Source organism: Balaenoptera ricei, chromosome 12 (assembly GCF_028023285.1).
Source record: "Balaenoptera ricei isolate mBalRic1 chromosome 12, mBalRic1.hap2, whole genome shotgun sequence".
Taxonomy (NCBI): Eukaryota; Metazoa; Chordata; class Mammalia; order Artiodactyla; family Balaenopteridae; genus Balaenoptera; species Balaenoptera ricei.
This window is the reverse complement of record NC_082650.1, coordinates 11054687-11077133: the sequence shown is the minus strand read 5'-3', so window position 1 is coordinate 11077133 and position 22447 is coordinate 11054687.

Here is a 22447-nt window from a genome sequence, read left to right as displayed (position 1 = left end):
TAGGGGAAGCAAAAATATCTATCTTTTCCCACCTCTGTCTCCATAACTGTGTAATTCACAGCAATAATTCTCAAAAGTTTTGGTTTCAGGACCTTTTAAAATTCTTAAAATTTATTGACGACCCCAAAGAGCTTTGGTTCATGTGGATTTTATCTACTGATTAATACATTAGAAATTGAAACTGATCATTTTAAAAATATTTATTACTTTATTTTTCAAAAGACCATAAATCCATTACATACTGCCAAAATTATATAATTTTATGAAAAACAACTATTTTCTAAAACAAAAAAGAGTGACAAGAATGACACTGTTTTGTAGTTTTGCAAATCTCATTAATATCTGGCTTAATAGAGCTTGGCTGAATTCTCATTTCTCCGCCTGCATTTAGTCTGTTGAGATATTTATTTCGGTTGATGCATATGAAGAAAATGCAGTCTGACACAGATGTGTAGTTGGAAAAGGGCAGAGTATTTTATAGCCTTTCAAGATAATTGTGGATATTCTTCAACACCACGCCAAAACACAACAGTGGTCATTTCTTATAGGTTAGTTGTGATATGGAATCTGAAACTATATTGATGAACTTGGTTGTATTAAAATCCATTCATCTATTCTGCACTTCAAATGGATCTTTTACTCATGCATTGATTATCTGAAAAAGATTGGTTCATTGATTTATGCACATCTTCCCATTGTTGGCTCTGTCATTACATAATATCAAAAAACATAGGCACACGAAAAGGTGCTCAACATCACTAATCATCAGGGAAATGCAAGTCAAAACCACAACGAGATATCACCTCACACGTGTCAGAATGGCTATCCTCAAAAAGAACACAAATAACAAATGCTGGCAAGGATGTGGAGAAAAGGGAACCTTCATGTACTGTTGGTGGGAATGTAAATTGGCGCAGTCACTGTGGAAAACAGTATGGAGGTTTTGCCAAAAAAACTAAAAAGAGAACTACCCTGTGACCCAGCAATTCCACTCCTGGGTATATGTCTGAAAAAAACAAAAACACTAATTCTAAAAGATACCTGCACCCCAATATTCATAGCAGCATTATTTACAATTGCCAAGATATGGAAGCAACCTAAGTGTCCATGCACAGATGAATGAATAGAGAAGACGTGGTATGTATGTACAATGAAATACTACTCAGCCGTAAAAGAGAATGAAATTTTGCCGTTTGCAGCAACATGGATGCACTTGGAGGGCACTGTGCTTTATGAAATAAGTCAGACAGAGAAAGATAAATCCTGTATGATATCACTTATATGTGGAATCTAAAAAATACAACAAACTATTGAATATAACAAAAAAGAAGCAGACTCACAGATATAGAGAACAAAGTAGTGATTACCAGTGGGGAGGGGGAAGGGGAGAGGGGCAATATAGGGATAGGAGAGTAAGAGGTACAAACTATTAGATATAAAAGAAGCTCAAGAATATATTGTACAACACAGGGTATATCGCCAGTATTTTATAATAACTATAAATGGAGTATAACTTTTAAAAATTGTGACTCGCTATATTGTACATCTGTAACTTATATAATATTGTACAGCAACCTTACTTCAATAAATAAATCAGTATATATTTTTAAAAATATCATTAATATCACCATGAACTTCACCAAAAACGTCTGTAAGCACTGGGAAGCTGTCAGACTCATAGTGGCAGATACAAGTTTCCCAAAATCCTAATTTTCACTTGAAAGCTCAGATTTTATCATTGGCAACAAATACTGTCAGTTGTTTTCCTAGAAGTGACAGGTTCCCTTCATTCATTTTTAAAAGAAAATGTCTGCCAAACATCCAAGTTTGAATAACCAGTTTGCCTGTAGACATTTTCAAGTAAGAAATAGTGTTTCACAAAAAAAGTAGCTAGTTCAGCCCACAGCTCAATCACACAACTGCTTTTCCTCCAGACAACCACTGTACCTCACTATGTAACAGAAGTGTTTGATATGTGCTTCCTGCTTTGTCACACGTAATATTAAAGAGATGTGGACTCAAGGGCCAAGCTTTAATAAAATTAATAATGTTTAATGCTGTATTAAGACATTCTTACAGGAAATTGGGATTTCTCTGGTTTTCTGTTTTTGTTTTTAATTTTTCACAGTGAGTGTTTGGTGGTGAGGAATGCAGTGAATACTAGCACAGTTTGGGGCCACTGCCTTGATTCATGCTTAGGCGCCAACATTTTGTCCCATCATTGCTTTGGCACCATTACTGCAAATGTCCTAACAGTGAAAAAAGCAAATGACATCTAATGTTATTATGAAAATAGTTTTGATCTCTCCCTTATATGGTCTCGGGGACCCCCAAGGGTCACACTTTGAAAACCAATCCATCCAGTGCAAATTTACATTGCTGAAATGTATATATTTTGAGACACGAATTCCTTGTTAGATGTAACCGGTAACTCAGGAATTACATTCCAGCCACATCCAGCTAATTGCGGTTTTCCAAACACAGGGCTTCTGTGACCTCTGAGACTGAGGCTGGAATGTGAGGACGCACCCCCTTCCCAAGGGCTCCCCAACCAGGCCTCCCCCACTGCCTCCTTAAGCCTCTCAGTTCACCTGTCTGCTCTTCCAGGAAGTCATCTCCTGAGCCCCGCGAGGCCCAGCCCCTCCCACACATGCTGAAGTGCCCTCCTCTCCCTTCTCCCACAGCCCCCTGTGGGTCTTTGGGGACCTCGTCCTCCAAGAGTGGTCCCCAGCACCTCTTGGGATCATGTTAGGAATGTAGAATCTTGGGTCCTAATCCAGACTGACTACCTTGGAATCCGCATTTTAACAAGATCTCAGATGAGCCCTATTCCCATTGCAATTTGCAAAGCGCTGCAAATCAGGGAATTGGCCAGCTTAATGGTATGACAATTGCTTATTTACATATCATTGTGTTAGAAGATAGGCAGTTTTTGTTGCTAAGTTCCTTAACAGAGGGCCTGCTCCATACTAGGTGTTGCACAGATGCTTGCTGGGTAGATGAAGGAGTAATGAGTATGATTTGTTCTTACATATTTAGGAATGATTTCTAAACCAGAATTCAAACAGTTATCCAGTAGAGGATTCATTTAATCTTCGTCAGCAGCAGAAACATTTAAACATATAGATAATAAATTAATTCACTTTAACATACTTATTTTTAAATGTTACTTATTTATATCAGTTACACCTGTTCCTTTATTGAAAACTCTGGTGTTACAGAGAAGTTAAAATATTCTGATACTTAGAAAACACATATGCTCTAGGAATAAAACCATCAAAAAAATATATATTTTAATTAGGCCTTAAATGTTGACCAATGAATCTTTATGACAATTATTGACTTTGAAAAGCTCTCCCTAGATTAATGTGCAATAGAATCTGTGCATCTAAATTTTTTTCAGTCAATGTTTTCATTTGGGTTTTTTCCCCCCTTTTTCATGTTTTCAACAAACAGAAGCCGTGGTAAGAGCAGTTTGTCATTTTTAAGGCATGAGGATTAGGCTTTGACTAATTGGAAGATTTGCCCATTATTTACATGAAACTTGTTTGCAGTTTCATTATCCGTGTGGATCTAGAAAGGCGGTCGTCTGGCCCATCAATTTGGTTAGAAAAGAATAAATGAATAAGGAGACTGACAGTGTTCTCTCGTGGGAGGCTCTGTGTCACTATATTGTTTCTCCAGTATTAATTATCCACGTAAAAATAATTCACGATCCTGCACTATTATCCGCCCTGCTCTCAGCTCCCCAGTCGGCCACCTCCCGGTCGGCCTCTCCCAGCACATTTACATCTCCAGATGTCAGCAAGTGCTGGGCATTGATGTGTTCACTGTCAACAACACACCGGGAAATCATGGCTCCAGGCAGCCAAGAGTGATTTTGGCTTTAGGCTGCCTCTGGAAGTGAGGTTAGCGCTCTTCCACGCTGTAGGAAAGACTCATTTACAATCCTGGCACCCGTTCTCCGGTTAGGGTTTGAAAAGACAGTGCCAGCACCTTGTGCGTGAGCTTTGAGATGAGGTGTGCAGGGAGGGAGGTGTCAGTGGCAGGTCACTGAGGAGTTCAGACGAGCGAGGCCACAGAACTGATGAAAAGGGAGAGAGGCAGAGAGAGGAGGAGGAGGAGGGAGGAACTCAGCGGTCCACCCCATCTCATCTCGTTCTGTGGAAGGGCTCCAAGCCATTAGCATTAAAGATTGGACCTGGCCTCCGGGGCACAGTGGAGTGGTGGGGGGAGGAGTTAGTGCTGCTGACCTGGAAGTGCAGGTCTGCCTCTGGACCCACAGAACAGAGGGAGCAGAGACGCAGAAACACGCGGTAACGGGCAGGGGAAATGGGGCTGGGAACTGTTCAGAGAGGTTCAAAGCCATAGGATGTCAGCCCCAGGGACGTCAAGGGGCTTCTTCTTTCTGCCCATTCAGACAGCTCTGTGCACTCCCAGTTACAATCCGAGCTCTGTATTAGACCCAATTCACACACCACTCGGGGTCCTGTAACAAAATACCATAGACCAGGTGGCTTAAACAACAGACATTTACTTCTCACGGTTCTGGACGCTGAGAGGTCCAAGATCAAGGAGCAGGAAGATTCGGTTCCTGGTGAGAGCCCTCCTCCCGGGGCTTGCAGACAGCCGCCGTCAGGCTGTGTCCTCGTGTCAGAGAGAGATGGAGAGGGCACTGGTATCTCTCTTCTTCTTCTTCTAGAACACTGATCCCATGATGACCTCATCCAAACCTAATTATCCCCAAAGGCCCACGGCCAAATACCATCACATTGGAGGTTAGGGCTTCAACACATGAATTTCGAGGGGACACAAACCTTCAGCCTGTAACACCCTGTTAAGAGTTTACCTACCATTAGATAATACACTAGAACAGCCCTTTCTTTTGCTTTTTACCCTTAATCAAAGTCATCCTCTGATACCTCGCACAATCGTCCTCTTGACAGACAGAGGTGGAACTTCACCCTCCAGACGCAGCCCAGGCCTCCTCCTAACGCCTCAGGGCCGCCCGCTGACCGCTCGGACCCACACCCTACGCTTCGCCCACCTGGCAGCCTCACCGCGCCTTCACACCGGGACGCCCAGCTCCCCTCCTCCTTCACCTGGTTACTCCTGCTCACGCCTCGGGACCCAGCTTAGGTAATGCCTCATTCTCCAGACAGACGCACGCCCCTTGGAGCTCCCAGCACCGGGCCCCCTCCTGATCAGACCCTCACCCTCTGTCCGCAGCACCCCTCTGAAGAGGCGCTTGTCACCCTTGCCTCCCAACACAGAGCACAGTGCCTGCTTCCCCTCAGGACAGCCTTCAAACCAGTTCACGAAACAAGGATGCTTGTCTCCTGAAACCCAGTTACGGTAATAAATGAAAGGAAAGCGGGGTGGGCGCTCAGAGTCCTGGTTCCCTCCTCTCTCCCTGGAAAAGGATGAACAGGTGTTCTTATTTGGTGGAAAGGAGAGCAGAACGGGAACAAGCAGATGGAAAGTGCAGTCCTGGTCTTGGTCTCCCTCTCTGGCCCTCGCCCCTCCCTGCCCCCCACTGCCAGCCAAGAGGAGGAGCGAGTCCTTCCTCTGCAGGGGGAATCCTTGCCCCCGTCCCTCCCCATCCTCCCCCCAAACCACAGCAGGAAGTCCTGAAGCAGGTCTGGGATCTCCGAGCGTTCCATTCCCTCCCCCTGCCGTCCTTGGTGGCACACCGCCACGTGTCCCCTTGGCGTGGGAGACGCCCCAGCCCAGGGCGGGAAAGCTTCTGGTGCTCTGTTGCCCTCAGCATCCATTCTACTGCGCTTTGGGACCACAGCCAAACAGCCCCACCTCTACTCTCCATTCAACGTATTTCAACTGTTGTTTTTGCCAACTCTTCCCTTTTAATCTCCGGACAAGTGTGTTTTCTTGCCCAAGCTCCAGCTTTCACCCAAAAGTGAAGTCGTGTTGCCTGGCACAGTAGAGTTAGCTGGGTTTTTGCCCATGTTTTCTGTGTTGGACTCTGGTACGCTTCACAGTCTTCTCCCGTTGGCTCACCACACGGCCCCCAGACACCCTGTGGTCTTACATGTAGTAACACCACTGTACTGTACACTTAAAAATGGTTAAGATGGTAAAATTTCTGTTCTGTGTTTTTTACCACAATTTTTAAAATATAAAAAGTTTTTCAAGTAAAAACAAAAACAAAAAAAACCCTGTGTTCAGAAATCTCCATGGTCACCTCCATGGTAGCAGAGCGTAATTTTCAATGGACAACTCAGTGAATTATCTCTATGTATTATAGGTTGAATTGTGTGTCCCCCCCCCCCACAAAAAAAACTATATGTTCAAGTCCTGGAACCTCTGAATGGGATCTTATTTGGAAATAGGGTCACTGCAGATGTAATTAGTTAAGAAGAGGTCATACTGGAGTAGGGTCGGCCCCTACTCCAACATGAGCGGTGTCCTTGTTGGAACAGGAGACACAGAGACACACACAGGGAAGAAGGTCATGTGAAGATGGAGGGAGAGACTGGAGGATGCATATGCCAGCCCAGGAGCACCAAGAATTGCCAGCAATCACCAGAAACCTGGAAGAGGCAAGGGAGGTTTTTATCTTAGATCCTTCAGAGAGACCCTGGCCCTGCCAACACCTTGACTTTGGACTTCTAGCCTCCAGAACCGTGAGAGAATAAATTTCTATTGTTTTTCAGTCCCCCAGTTTGTGGTACTTTGTTATCGCAGCCCTAGGAAACTAATACACCATGAACATAAACCTTAGAATCATTGGGAATTTGCTTCGATGTTGCACAAAACTTAACTTCTGCCCCCTGCATGGTCCCTTCTCACATGAGCACAAATGCAGTATCTGTGCAGTAGTGATTCTTTATGTTCTCAAAAGGGTTGCCTACACCTCTCTGACATCACCTTAGGTTCTCTTTTTTTATTCAACACAAACATGGATCCTTTGGCTTTTCCATATGACCAAGTTCCCCTAGTCCCTGAATCATTTTCATTGCTTTTGCTTTACGTTCTCCTTCACTACAATATCCTTTTTACACCAAAGTGATAAGAATTGAAAATGATATTCTAAATGAGACTCTGCTAGTCCTTTTACATAATGGTAGAATAATTCCCTTTGACTCAAATTCAGTACACTCTCTTCACACCTCTGAAAGCTGTTGGTACATTTTTATACTGCTTTATCATTGTGATTTCAAGTACTAGCTATTGTCACATAGGAACCACAGGCTGCTGGAGGTTTAAAGGTTATAACCCATTTACTGTTTGCCTCTCACTGCATCATTGTCTGAAATCACACACTAATGGCATACATCTAATATGCACTCCACTCAATATTGCAAATTTTCCATAGTAATTAGGTCAGGTACATAAAGGGGAAGCCCCTTCCACCTCAAGGTTAGAGCAGGAATGAAAACTAACATTTATTGAACACCAACCATGTCAGACACTTTACATACATGATCTCCACACCCCAATGAGCTAGATGTTATCATTTTGATTGTTTCCATTTTATACATAAAGACTCTGAGCAGGAAGATAACTCGACCCAAAGCCACTGTTAGTAGGTATCAGACCCATGGCTGGAATCCAAGTGAGCAGAGCTCCAAGGCCCACACTCTTACTCTGGCCCACCCCACCAGCAGCAAGTAGAATCCAGGTGACATTATTCTTCTGTGCCTGGGAAAAATTGAGATCCAAAACACATAAACGATAAGTCAAAAAGGCAGTGCGTTATGTTGGAAAGAGCATTGCGCTACGAATAAGGATTCCCATGCTCTGGAGTCAGCCCTTCTCTTAAGCTTCTCTAAACCATAAGCTTCTAAAGATCATAAACGCTGTTTATTTTATTTACCCATTGCTATGGGATGTTGAGCAAATCACTGACCCTTTCTGGGCTTCAGAATTGCCATCTGTAAAACAAGGGGTTAGAGGAGGCGACCTCGTAGCTTCCATGGAACTTTCACCTTGATCAGCTCTAAAGCAGGAGTCCCGGAGGCGAGTCCATCCCTTTGTGCCTTCGGTTCCTATGCACTTGATGTGCATTGTGTTCATCGTGCTTAGCACAGAATACTTTCAATTTCGTATCAATTTCTTTTCATTTCAGTTTTTTCGATCTCTTGGTTTTCCCCAGAGTGAAGGACATACAGCAAAACAAGGAACAAGAAGGCTCACTCTGCCTCTCTGTCAAGTTCCCATGCGGGTGGAGCCAAACAGCACTTATACTGCTGTGTCAGCGACAGGAGGACACTGCAGAGGGGCCACGGGTCCAGTTCCCGCGGCTCAGCTAGTCACCCCTGACCATGCACAGCAGTTACCTTGGCAACCATTGCACTGTGCTCCACGGAGGCCACGGGTCACGACTGCAGATGCCACCACCAGCAGACCCACGGAGGCCACGGGTCACGACTGCAGATGCCACCACCAGCAGACCCACGCCTTTCTCCCCTCCTCAGCATGCCCTGACTCAGCATCAGTGGCCACGCAGCCCGGCCACATGCCGCCAAAAGCAATCAGTGAGACTGAGTCCAGAAGTCAGTGCAAGCGGGGAGGTTCTCTCCCTGTATGTCTACCACGCTCAGAATTAGCACTGCACAGAGGATAGACACCCCTTTCGTGTGATGGAAAAGAACCCATCAGATGCCCCTCAGCATAGCCCACGGCAAACATCTCTGCCCCAAAGGGAAAACTAGAAAAATGTCCAAGTTAGGTGAATTAAGAATTATCCTCTTTGCAGTTTGAAGATACGGGTCTAAGCTCTGCAGACCCCACCAGTGCCTTTCACATGTATGTAAATTACATGGAGTTCTTGTTAAAATGCAGATTCTGGTTCAGAGGTCTGGGATGTGGGGCCTGAGAGTCTGAAGGTCTTACAGGCTCTCAGGTGATGTTGGCGTCGCTGCTCCATGGATCACATTCTGAGTCGCAAAGCCTTAAATCACACCAGCTCCTACGCTACACAAAGTTGACCCTTCCCGATCACTGCCATTTATCATTTCAATAAGGAATCAGAGCAAATATTAGCTGGTTCAGAGCACGCATTTCTACAGGGCAGAGACTACATCTGCTTGGAATAAAGATAATAGCTACAATTTATTGAGAGCTTGCTCTTTGCCAGCACACACATACACACGCACACACACACACACACACACACACACACACTCCACATAATAGCCTTTGCAATAGAGTTGTTACTTAATTAAAATTTTAAAGTAAGGGAACTGAGGCTCAGACCTGTTCTGTGACTTACCCAAAGTCACGCTGTAGGCAAGGAGTGAAGACGGGACTCAAATCCACCTGTCTTTCTGCAAACCCGTATGCTTCCTCTCACCATGCTTATACCTCTGCTTGGCTCCACCGCCCCAGGCAGCACACAGAAGGGCTTAGCGCATGCCACTGCTTCCCAAAAGCATTGATCTTGCCAGGAGTTTCTGGGTCCCTGATAGCCACTGCTTCAGGATCGGTCACTAACAAAACCCCAAACAGGAAAATCCCCATATTCACCTCTGGTCAGCCCCACAGCTATCATCTCAGGGATTTGGGTTATCATTCACTGAACAACGATTTATTAAGTGCTTCCCACATACAAATCACTTGGAGATTAGGAGAAGCAAAAGATAAAGACTCTGGCCTCTCCCTTCTAGCTCCCATGCCTGATTTTTCATCTCTTCTCTGAGTCTCCAGCAGGATCAGAGTTTTTTTTTTGTTTTTTTTTTTTTAAAACGAACATATCCATCACTTGCAATTTTTTTTTTTTAATTTAATTTTGGCTGTGTTGGGTCTTCGTTTCTGTGCGAGGGCTTTCTCTAGTTGCGGCGAGCGGGGGCCACTCTTCATCGCAGTGCGCGGGGCCTCTCACTGTCGCGGCCACTCTTGTTACGGAGCACAAGCTCCAGACGCGCAGGCTCAGTAATTGTGGCTCACAGGCCCAGCTGCTCCGCGGCACGTGGGATCTTCCTAGACCAGGGCTCGAACCCATGTCCCCTGCATTGGCAGGCCGATTCTCAACCACTGCGCCACCAGGGAAGCCCCCAGGATCAGAGTTTTTGCCCTGGTCTAGGTCCAGACTCTGCTTGTCTTGTCATCAGCCGGGAAGGCTGGCTATCGGAACTGAACTTCAAAGTTGACACTGATGGAGACAGATATTCCGGGGCTGGCGTGGTGGGGTAATGAAGGTCCACAGCAGGCTGATCTGAACTGCGATAGAAAGGCCAGTCTCTGGTGTCAGACATCTGGCTCAAAGTTTAACTCCAGCACTTACTAGAAGGGTGGCATAGAAAAACTGTTTAAACTCTATCAGGATCAGGGTCTGTTTTTTTTTTTTTTTTCTATTTTCCTCTGAATGGGATTATTAGCACCCATGTCAAAGGCCGATTGTACGACTATGCCAGTTTCACAGGGCCAGGCACATGATGGATACTCAGTGAGGACTGGTTTCCTTCTTTCTGCCCTTAAACTGGTCAAGGTGTGAAAATGAGAAATTCAGGGTGAAATCCAGGAGTAGAAGAAAAGGAGCTAATAGCAGGACAGAGCTGGGGGCAGAAATTATGTCTGGTGCTCTGTATGAGAGCAAGCAGACCTGATCAGAAAAGGTTGGAAGGAGGGACAGAGCAGACAGGCAGACGGCAATCACAGGACCAGGGCCACGCTTGACAACCGGAAAGAAAAAGGAGCCAAGGGCTGAGCCAGCCCCATTCAACAACGGGGATTCTTCCTGGGAAGCACGTTGTACCAAGGAGCTTGTTGGAACATTTTTCCTCCCTCGCTCCCTCCCTTCCTTCTGTCCCTCCTTCCTTCCTCTCACCATTTACACACACACATGATCTTCTTAAAAAATGCCCACCGGGTGTGCTGCCTCTTGATCTTAAAGGGCATGTCAAGGGCATATAGGACTCTTATTGGGTCCCTAACTCCTCCTTAAGGTCTTCAGATGAATTTCGCAGTGTGCAATCTTTACCCTTCAGTTCTAGGACGTCGTCAGATTTGTATTCCCCAAGCTCACTTATATAGTACACATGCATAAAAATACATTTTATCTCAGGCAAATGGGTTTCACCAAAATAAACACGGGAAGAGCAAGGGATTTTTTTTCCTCTACGTGTTCAGAAAGAGGCAGATTCTGCTGGATGGCCACCAAACCTGTTTCCTCTCTGCCATTTCCCCAGGCTCTCCTGTCATTTGGTAGAGCCAGGTGACCAAATTCTGGATGATGGAATGTGTAGATAGAAGCCATAGATGCCAATTCAGGCCTGGCTCATGAAAGCATCCCACACAATCCTGTCTTCAGTTCCGAATGAGGTCAAGGTGGCCTGAAGCCAGCAGATGGCAGAGCCACAGAGAGGAAGCACTCCGGGTCCCTGCTGTGAGGCCTGGGGTAGCCACCTGACCCACAGCAGACTGGGACGCAAACAAGAAATAAACTTCTATTAGGTTAAACCCTGACAGGAGGGAGTGTCTGTTACAGTGACTAGCGTGACATTCTTCCTAAATCAGCAATGTGAGCTCTTGACTAATGTTTGCCATCAACCAGTGTCTGCCTGGCCAGCCTCAGTCCCGCTCAGCTGCAGTTGCTAAAGACCTTCCGTCTTCATGGAAGTTCAGGCCCCCGTGATTTATTTCTAACTAAGCAGCCAGCCCTTCTGCAGGTTCAGGACAGATTCTACTGGATTTATTGTTCAGACACTGAGAAGTGACTGACAGTCAGGATGATTCCTTGTCTCCTTGCCCCAGCCAGTCCCAAATGTCTCTGCTTCCTCACTGAGCTGCCCCCTTATATCCCAACATTGAGTTCCACGTCGCAACAACCAACCTGGGCATTCCAGCAAGTCTCTGCCTACGGATTAGGACTATGGAGGCAGAGGAGGAAAGGAGGGGAACGGCACTGGAAGGTAGACTCTATCCTTCGTATTGCTAAGCTTTACAATGTATTTTCATTTGGTTTTGTGGAACAATCTGGTATCTAAGACAGATCTTCTACCACTCTCTTGCTCTATCACAGATTTCTGATTCTACATTCCAGTCTTTTCCAGTGTTACTCAAGAGCAAGAAATCTCAAACCTTAATGTGTGTGCAAATTTCATGGGAATCTTTTTAATATGAAGATTTTGATTCCAGGGGTCCAGGGTGGACCTCAGATTCCGCATTTCTAACAAGCTCCCAGGTGATGCTGCTGTGGCTGATCTACAAGCTGCAGTTTAAGTAACAAAGCTCAAGAGGGAACACAGGACTGATGAAGTGAGTGGATTACACTCCTGAATTCCATCTCACGCATCTCTGCCTATGACCTCAAATAAAGGGAATTTCACCTGTTTACATATGATGGGCTTCTTGTGACTCCACTCCACATGGGGGCTTCCACTTCTGTTTTTCTGTACTGATAGATCACAGTTTGGTACCTCATGTTGCCACAGCCAATGACAAGCACCCAAGAAGTTTCCTCGGCCACCTACATGCTGGTAATAATAGGTCAGAGATGAGAAGGAGCGTCACTTTCCAGAATCATGGCAGAGAGAATCTGTATTTCTCTATCAGGAGCCCCAGAGCCATTTCTGAGACACAGAATTTTCAAATCATGTTCCTGGAAGGGAGCTTGGAGACCATCTTAGGAATCATCTAGTCCTGTAGTTTTTGGACTTTATTTTAGTTGTAGAATCCTTTCTTCCAATGCAAGCATGCATACATAGAGTTCAAAATAAAAGGAAATAAAAAGTAGGAAGTCTCAGGTGGAAGAAAGATGAGGCTTTCAGACTCTGAGCCCCTTTGACAGAAATTAAAGGACCTGCCCATGTCTTGCATCTCGCAGGTGGCAGCAGCAGGATGGGGATACCTTAATGTCCACTATCCCCATTTATTCGGGGCAGTTTGCAGAGAAGTGGGGTAGTAGAGAGAGAACACAGGCTTGTGTTCAGGTAGATCTGGATGTGAATCGTGACTTTACCACTTATTGTCGACCTGACATTGAACAGGTTACTGTCCTCTTTGCACTTGCATTTTCTCATGAGTTTAACCTAGAGGAAATTCCTATAATCCCGAGTTGTTCAGAAGACAAGACATGAACTTGAAATCCCTGTGTTACAAGCCCTGGCAAACAGTAGGCACTCCAAAACTGGTGATTCTGGTTTATTGTCCTCATATGAATATACCTGACGTAAAAATTGTCTCAAGTTTCACTCAGTTTCCTCGGACCCCAATCATGTTAAGGAAAACCCAACCTCAGATACGTTTGACATCTATAGAGGAGGATTTTAGCATGAACTGAAGGGGGCTAAGATCATGCATCAGAGAAAAGCCCAGGCCATGTCCTCAACCCTAAACATCTTTGAGATCTACATATAAGGGGCCAGTGATGTCACTTATGATAGAGAGGTCCAGGGCCAGCTATAGGAGCCGATTCTGCCAGGCATCTGCCTGGGAGAAGCATACTAGAGAAAATTAGATTATTGCTCTGCCCTTTGTGCTTTGTAAGAATTTTAGTGAGATCTTTGTACATTTTGTCCAGCCACGCTTTTGAAGAGAGGCTTCATTATAAAAGAAGGGATTGGGGGGAATTCCCTGGCGGTCCAGTGGTTAGGACTCGGCGCTTTCACTGCCGTGGCCCAGGTTCAGTCCCTGGTCATGGAACTTAGATCCTGCAAGTCAGGCGGTGCAGCCAAAGAAAAAAAATGTTTTTAATTTAAAAAAATAAAAATATAAAAAAGAAGGGATGGGGACAAGAACCTGTTATACACTTACATGTTACACAGCTTACAACTTAGGACAATTGCAAATGTCATAGAAATACACAATAGATATGGGCTCAAACCCTGAGTCCTGTAGAAACAGCTAGATATTAAAGATAAAAGTCGAATGTGGTGTAAGGGAACAACCTCAGATCTTCATTTGGGTTATCAGCCATTTTCCCCTAAAAGCCAATGACCCACAGGTGCTGCTACACTTTCTCTGCTTGAGGTTGGAGAACCAGCCATCGGAACTGCTTGGAATGCCCACTGCAAGGCGCAGATGCTGGTGCCCTTGCAGATTGACTGAGTCCGGATCTACGAGAAGGGCAGCCAGGAAGCTGCAAGTCAAACCAGATTGAAAGGTATTCCTATGTCGATACACAGATGTTTGGAAACTCCTTTGTTGAGGGGTCATGGTTATTTACTCTTTAATGAAGATGAGTTTACCAGGTTTGCCATTGCTTTGATTTAGGTACCTGGGTGTCTGGAGACAGGTTTGGGTCGGCTCTAGCAAGGGTCACCGGGAGCTTGGGGTAGCCAGAGATCTTCTGGAAGGGGGAGAAGGGTGCTGCATGGAGTGGGAAAGGTAAAGAAGTAAGGGTGCAGGAGAGACGAATTCTTGCTGTTACAGCCTCCGAGTTCAGAGCCCTCCAGCCTCCCCTCTCTCTGATGCAGCCACTCCAGGGAAATCACACCCTCTGGATTCCCTCTCCTGATGCCCCTGTTGTCCTCCTCCCCATAGAAGTCAGGTGCCCTCTTAAAGTCATAAAATTCCAGCTTCCTCAACTACAAACTCTGGAAGCCAATTCAATTCTCCATCTTTTTCTTGGGTGCCAGGGGTTCTTCTTTGCCTCTGTGACAGAGCCAATCATCCCCTTGGAGCACATCTCTCCACTGACAGGTACTGCTCACACCCGGACTGTTCTCCTGCATGGCCCCTACAGCATTCCGCATTAGTGGTTCTTAACCTTGGCTGCACAATTAAATCACTAAGGAGTTTTAAAAAATAATGATTCCTGGATTCCAACTCTAGAGGTGCTGAATTAATTGGTCAGAGGTGTGCCCTGGACATTGGCATTTTAAAAAGCTGTGCAGGTGATTCTAATTTGCAGCCAAGGTCAAGAGTCACTTCTCTAGACCCAAGAACTGTCACACTGCTAAGAAATGGACGGGACGAGTGCTGCTCAACACGGACCACACATCAGCAGCAGTTCACCGGGGGAACCTTAAAACTCACCCAGTCCTGGACCCCACTCCAGACCAAATAAATCAGAATCTCCCGAGGTGCCGACCCGGTGTCAGTATTTTTCAAAACCTCCAGGGCGATTCTTATATGAAGCCAGGATTGAAAACCACTGGTGTAGACCAAAGGTGTGGCCAGAAGCAATCGCTAGAGAAAGATGACTGAGGAATATGGTGGAAGCAAAGGAATAAGGAAAAATACCCTCTACTTACATGGCCGTAACAATGAGGGTCTTTTTTCAGACTCTGATTCTACTTCATGTATTTGCCTACCTTTTCCGACTGTTAGTTGGTTACCTGCCTGCCAATATTTGTGCATAGGTTCTAGGAGTTTACAGTCAATAAAGTATCCCACCTGCAGACTTAAACAGGGCTATTATCTGGCACAAGGTGTGATCGCTTCTGTATTGCAAAATTATTTTATCTGCTGGTCTTTCTCTCTCTCAGTCTGTGGGAGAGAATAGAGCTCAGCAAACCGAGAGCAAGCTAGCAAGCCTGGCTGAGGAAATTTATTTGTGATTTCTGAACATCCACTGCTTACTGTTCATCTTTTCTGAACATTTGAGATCATTACTAACTATATATATATATATATATATATATATATATATATATATATATACACACACATTATTTTTATTGTGGATATTTTTTCTCTATTTTTGAAATCTCTAAGACTACTTTGTTACATGTTTATCACATGAACCAAGGGGACGAGTTAGTAATATATTCTGTTTTTAGAGGGGGAATATTTGGCACTAAAAAACAAGGTATATACATTAAGAAATAAAGATCAAGGAGAGATGATTACTCAAGACTACAGTAAGACTAAAGGAAAGCCAGAGTAATGAAAATGGTCTACAACTCTTTAATTCCCAGATTTATTGGTTATTCCAATTGTCCTCATATCTTTTTCTTCATATTTCCTGACTAAAAACCACTGTTCATTTTTGAAAACACTGGGGTTTAGTTTACAGATTTTGTAATCTCCCTTGATGTCCCTTTATCTGCAGCCTTCTTATTGCCTGTGCCCATCTCTTTTTCTATAGGGTGGGTGCCAAGGGGACAAAAGGGGTTCTGGAACTGTCAGTCCCTTTTTTATGTAGTGACTATACTGATAAAGTCTCACTATTGGGGGAGTAGGAAATACTAATTAAATTCATTTGGAGAATTATCTTTAGAGTTTAAGTATAATTAGTTCCAAGTTACGTGAGTATTGTAAATATTTTTGAACGCCTCTCTCAAATCCATCCCTCTTTAGCTGCATGTTGACTTCCCGTTGGGTAATATTCCTCTCGGGTCATTCTATCAGGTGCAGAATAGCTGAGTCTGAACAAAGAATTACGCAAACAAGCCATATTTGCAGGAAGCAATCTGTCAAAGGGATATGGTGAAGGAGAAAGTCAGATTGTGAACAGGCCTATGGTTACCAAATTCTGCTAACTGAAGAGAGGTAAGGAGTAAGGAATTTTCTCTCACACACGACCTTATGGAATAAGAAGAATTCCTAATAGCCATGATTCTGACCTCTTCACAACAGGAATTTCTTGCAAATAGTTAGGAGCAATAATAAAAAATTTTTTAAAAAGGAATCAGCATAGAAGCTAAACAAAAATATTAAAATAGCAAAGAAAAATAAAAGAATCAGCAAAAAGCAATGACAGGAAATGCTAGGAAATAAAAGTACCCAAGAGAGAAAGTTTTTTTTTAATTTTTAATTTCAAAAATACTTAAAAATTTTTAATCTAATTTTTTCAATATAAAATCTCATAGAAATATTTTGGAATGTTTCAAGATTCACTGATAGTGAATGCAAAATTTTTAAGATATCTGTCCTAAGGAACTCTTCTGCCAAATGGAACATTTTGATATGCTCCAGGAGTGCACTAAACTCTACTTGATACAACCTCAGAGGAAGAAAGCAGTCATCAAAGTTAAAATGCAGAATACGACCAGTAGAAGTATCTACTTAAAAATACTTCTCTCTTCCTGTACAGGGATTGGTAACTTCTATTTGCCATATTGGGAAAAAAAGTATTGGGAATTTTCATACGGCAGTTTCTTTTTCTTCCTCTAAAAGAAGGGAATTACGAGAGAATTGAAAACCAGTAGAGAATGATATCTGTTCGTAAGCCATGGACGCAGTAGTTCAGCAAGTAATTCCTTAAACTGCCCTTGTCAATCTGATCTGCCGTGCCGGAGCTATTACCAGGCCTCCAGTGCAACGAACTCCAAGGTAAGAATGCAATTAACACAGGAAGAACCACGCTAAGAGTTTCTGATCAACCCACTCCTAGATTCAGCTGCGACTAATACCATTTACAAAACAAAAATAAAGTGAACTGATCCTTTAGCTTTGTTTTCATTAAAATCTTTCTTTCAGTGTATCATTATTGAACCCGATCCTTGAAAATATTGCTGTCTCCATAGGATTTTAATTCTGCAAATAAGGTCTGGAAAATTCATGGGTGTGAGAGTAGTGAGTTTGAATAGATATCTGAGACAGGAATCTTAGCATCCTTAATTACAGGTTCTATTATTTAAACAGTGAATAAACCAATTCAGATCACTTCAACAAACATTTATTTGGATCATTCAATATGAAGAGATCTATGATTTTACAAAGCTAAATATATGTATGATGGTGAATATTATTTTATATTAAGGTAGTTAAGAACTAGAAGAGGCTCTAATGAACCCAGAAAACGCATTTTTTAAAGGAGAGAGAGGGAAAAAATTGAGTTTTTACTGAATTACTGTGACAAATACAGTCAGTTCTGCTATAATGTGACATATGTGTTCCTAAATATCGCCATATCACCGCACTATGCAAAATCACACAGTAAAAACCACAAGGTTTATGGAGAAAATGAGATTAGGACACAATACTCAAAAACTTAGTCAGTGACACATTTTTAAAAAATTTAAAAATAAGAACCTATGTAAAACAGTAGTACATATGTTAAATGGTTCAGAAATTACATGTACTACAATAAATACGGCATTCTACCATCCTAAGGTTGTATGCATCATGAGGTTGCTGTCTTTGAGTTATTGTGAAGTGGTGGCAGGAAGGTTATCTGAACAGGATGGGAAGTTGTGACACTGCTCACCTTGTGCGTGGCTGTGGCTCATCACACACGTGGTGGACGGAGACGGCTGGCCACTATTTGAGGCGTGTGCCTTTTGTGTACAAGGCTTGGTTCAGCTGGGTGCAGTTTTCTGCATTCACCTAGTGTTTCTTACTGATGAAATCACATGCAAGCCTACATAAACAAAACTCACTTTGCATTCATATCGTTCCCTAATAGATCACTAGCACTGGAACAAATTCTTGGTTTCAACATAAGCCTTATAGCAGAACTGACCTACATATATTCATATTCCAGTCTTTTGCAAAACAATGTTCTTCCTCAAAGTTTACCTAATTATTGTTTTTGTCTAAGCAATTCAAAAATGGTAATATACAAAAAATTCATTGGTGGTTTTAAAATAAGAACAATAACACCAACTGCTAGAGTTGAATAATTATCCCACTCCCAGCAGCAGGTTCTGCATTCCACCGGCATCTTCAGGCTCCAAAGCAACCTGGTTTACAGCCTGTGGATCTAGAACCAAGGCCCTCGGCCCCGACCTGAGAGAGGTTTCCTTTGTCTCTGACAATGAGCTGCACATACCTAACTACCTGGAAAAGTGCTTCTACTCAAGATACACTGCTTCCCCCTTTAGCCTTGGTTTCTCTTTCTGAGGTTTCAGTTACCCACAGTCAACCGTGGTGTGAAAATATTAAATGGAAAATTCCATAAATAAACAATTCATACGTTTTACATTGTGCATGGTTCTGAGTAGCGTAATGAAATCTGGCGCCATCCCACCCAGGAGGTGAATCCTCCCTGTGTCCAGCGCATCCACACCCGTCAGTCACTTAGCAGCCGTCTCTGTTATCAGCGCCACTATCGTGGTATCTCACTGCTTGTGCTCAAGTAGCTCTTATTTTACTTAATAATGGCCCCAAAGCGGAAGAGTGGTGATGCTGGCAATTTGGATATTCTCTTATCATGCCTAATTTATAAAGTAAACTTGATCGTAAGTATATATGTATAGGGAAAATAACCGATAGACACAGGGTTTGGTACTCTCCATGGTTTCAGGCAGCCACTTGGTCTTGAAATGTACACCCCTCCCCCATAAGGGGGACGACTGTAGCATCGCATATTGGGGGCGGGGCATCGAACACAGCGTCCTGCAATTTATCTGCCTTTCATCCTCCCGTCCCTCCTTGCACAGCCCCTAAGAACAAAAGTCATCATTTGCCTTGATTTATCAGTTTAACATTGGCCATCTCCTATCTCGCATGTGGTGGGCATTGTGGCACAACAAGCAGTTAAAGCCCTTTAATATTTATGTAAAAACCTAGCTTTCCCTGAACTATCTGAATTATTTACCCTGAGTAAGTGCACATTAAGTCACAGGCTAATGGGTGGCGCACTTTTTTATATGGACTCCTATCCCAGTAAAGCATTATGACTGTCTGGTAGTGGTGAGTCCTGAGGGTGAATGAGCCTGTCCATTCTCTGTAGGAGCCAAGCTTTCCTGGGTTATGTCATAAAGAAAAATAGGAAAGAGAACCCAAAGCAAAAGCTACAAGAATATTCTGCACACATTTCTTTCCCAAGGCACACACGTCACCCAAAGGATGGCACAGAGCACAGGCACCATTCTGACGCTGAAACCAAGTGTATTTGCCTCAAGATAACTCCACCAACTTCTCTTTATATGCTTCAACTTCCTTTTGCTTGGCTGTACATAAATTATTCTGTGGGGTTTAATTCCTACAAAAGAGAATATAATCCAACCTTCTGCTATAAACGCAGCTACAGTTTCATTCATGTGCCAAGCAGCAGGGAGAGAAATCAAACAGTTGCCCCCCTGTGAATTAATCTATATGCCCCAGTTTCCTAACACTAAGCCCACCTCAGACAACAGACTGGGATTTAACTCTTTCCTGTCAAGTCTTCATCATAAGCAGTCAGACTGCATTCTTCTTCTTACTTCTCACCCCATTACTCACAAAGAACATCTTTTCCCATGAAACCTGAGCTAACATACTTGGCAACCAATGCTGGAGTTAGCCGTAAAAAGTCAGGTCTAGCCTTCAGAACATTAGCATACAAAATATGTCTAGAGCAGGGGAAAAAAATCCGTCAATTGCAGGAGCTGTACTCCATTGTCTTAAACGTTGCTGTCCTCAGTCAGAATGCTCCCCAACCCCGACCTGGAGAGAATGCAGGTTCAGATCATGGTAACCTTTGGGAGCGACTGTGGGCCCTGGATAGGAAGGAAAACGCCAAAACTACATTCCAGTTAGTTGCTACGGAAATGGGGGGAGGGTGTCTTTTAGACAAGTCAAGATAAATGGGGGAAAACAGTTAATGACTGTACACTTTGCAAGAACTGTTAATTTCAGTAAACCTGACTCAGGAAAGGATAAATCCCAACACTAACTCTCACTGTGATATCATGAAGAAAACTGGGTGAAGGAATCCAAACTAAAGGGAAATAGGAGTCGTTGTACAATATCCTGAATTTATCGCATCCCACCCAGCGGTCAGTTAGGCAGGCGAACGAACAGCTGAAAGGCTCCACTGAACCACAATCCCCAATCGTTATACTTAAGTGGCTCCTCTCAATATAAAGGAGGCTCTTCAATAGCCATAGATCTAATTTCTGTTCATTTTATGCAACTATTAACAGAATCATTAACATTCATGGAACCCACTCCACATGCAGCCCCTCCCTCCCCTACTCCCCTCATTTCTCCTATGAGCGTTTCTCTTGAAAATTTAATTATTACCAGTGGAATTCCTGCACTAACTAAAGGCTTTTGCAATCAAATCAATAGTTGATGAAAGAGTGGTCCAAAAAAGCCATGTTAAATGCATCCTCCTGCTTCCTTTTCCACGTCATCTGTGTGGCTCCTTTCCTGATGTTACAACTGGAGACACTCAAAATAACATCACTTTCAGGGAGTTAAAATGTCTACGTGTTATCCAGAGGTGGCTATTATATATTTATAAGGGCTCCCCTATACGCCTCTTCTGTATTTATTAAGTGCTCTAAGGATCTGTTTGGCTTATACCAACGACCACAGACTGATCTGAGAAATCAAGGAGGAAATACTCAAGTGCGATCTGGGCAGAAAGAGAAATGTTCGTGCTTATCGTGACTGCTACAAAGAGAGGGGCCGATTTTCTGTGTTATTTAGAAATGGAAATAAGTCGTCTCCTCCCCTTCTTGCCCTACTCTTATACCTCCCACCATTCTGCTCTAATGGAAGAGCCCAAAAGCTGCGCCCTCTCTCTCTGTGTTTTTCCACCTGTGGAGAATCTCCAGCACAAAGAACATGGCTTTGGGGAGAAAGAGATGCTTCAGTGTTGTTGGGTCCTTTGCTGCTATTCGTGGGGTGGGCTTTGGTGCCTTAATTAGACGACTGTTGCATCAGAGATGGTTCTATAAAGAAAACATTTTATCCAGGCCACGTGTAGGGTAGCTCATGGCATTTTGCACCACTCCCCATATGTGAACATTTTTTAGACATGTGGTCCATGTATATTTATAGATGATTAGCTGGTTCTCCAACAGAGTGGTCAAAGGGAACAGCAGACAACGCGACGCATGACTGTACCGTGCACATTATTAAACTATCAGAGACCAGGCTGGGGAGGTGAATTTAGATGAATTCTCTGGATAAACATCCAGAGTTGTCTCCTAAAGGGCTGAGAGCTGAATCCTAATATATAGACCCAGGTGTGCAAATACGATTCCGAGCCTCTAATCTAAGTAATATGGGAAGGAGTCACACATTATCTGGAAAATTTAGCCTTCCACTATTTTCCTGCTAAATTGTCCAGATAATTACTTCAGTTTTCCATTCCACTTTGACTTAGAAACCTAGTCACAGGATAATAACTGGTCATTGTACGGGGCAGAAGTTTATTTGCTTATTTATTTATAACTCTCGTCTATCAATAAGCAACTCCTATGTGCCTTGCACTGCCCTCAGGAAGTTATATTCTAATTGAAGTCAACACTTAGACTCTAGAAAGATCAGTGAACATGAACAAGAATCCATTAAGAGCCAGATTTAGTGAGAGAGAATATGATGTTATAATTGCTGAGGAGCCAGAACTCTACGAAGTTTTCCTAGAGGAACCAGGCTTGCCACAGACACTAACAGAGCCCTGACTTTTTCCACATCACACACAGAGAACGATGTCTGTGTGTAAATCACAGGGTAAACTGATGCTATTTACAGCCAGTGACAGCCAGAGCCACCAGCCACCCCGGGACAGAGGAGATCACTCATCACCGCTGGTCATCCATTCAAAGCCCTCCAGGTCAGACACTTTGCTTTCAATCAGGTGTAGGTTGGGAACTAATTAGGCAGAGGGATGGCTATAAGAAGAGAGAAGAAACAGGTGATGTACACTAATGTGCAATTC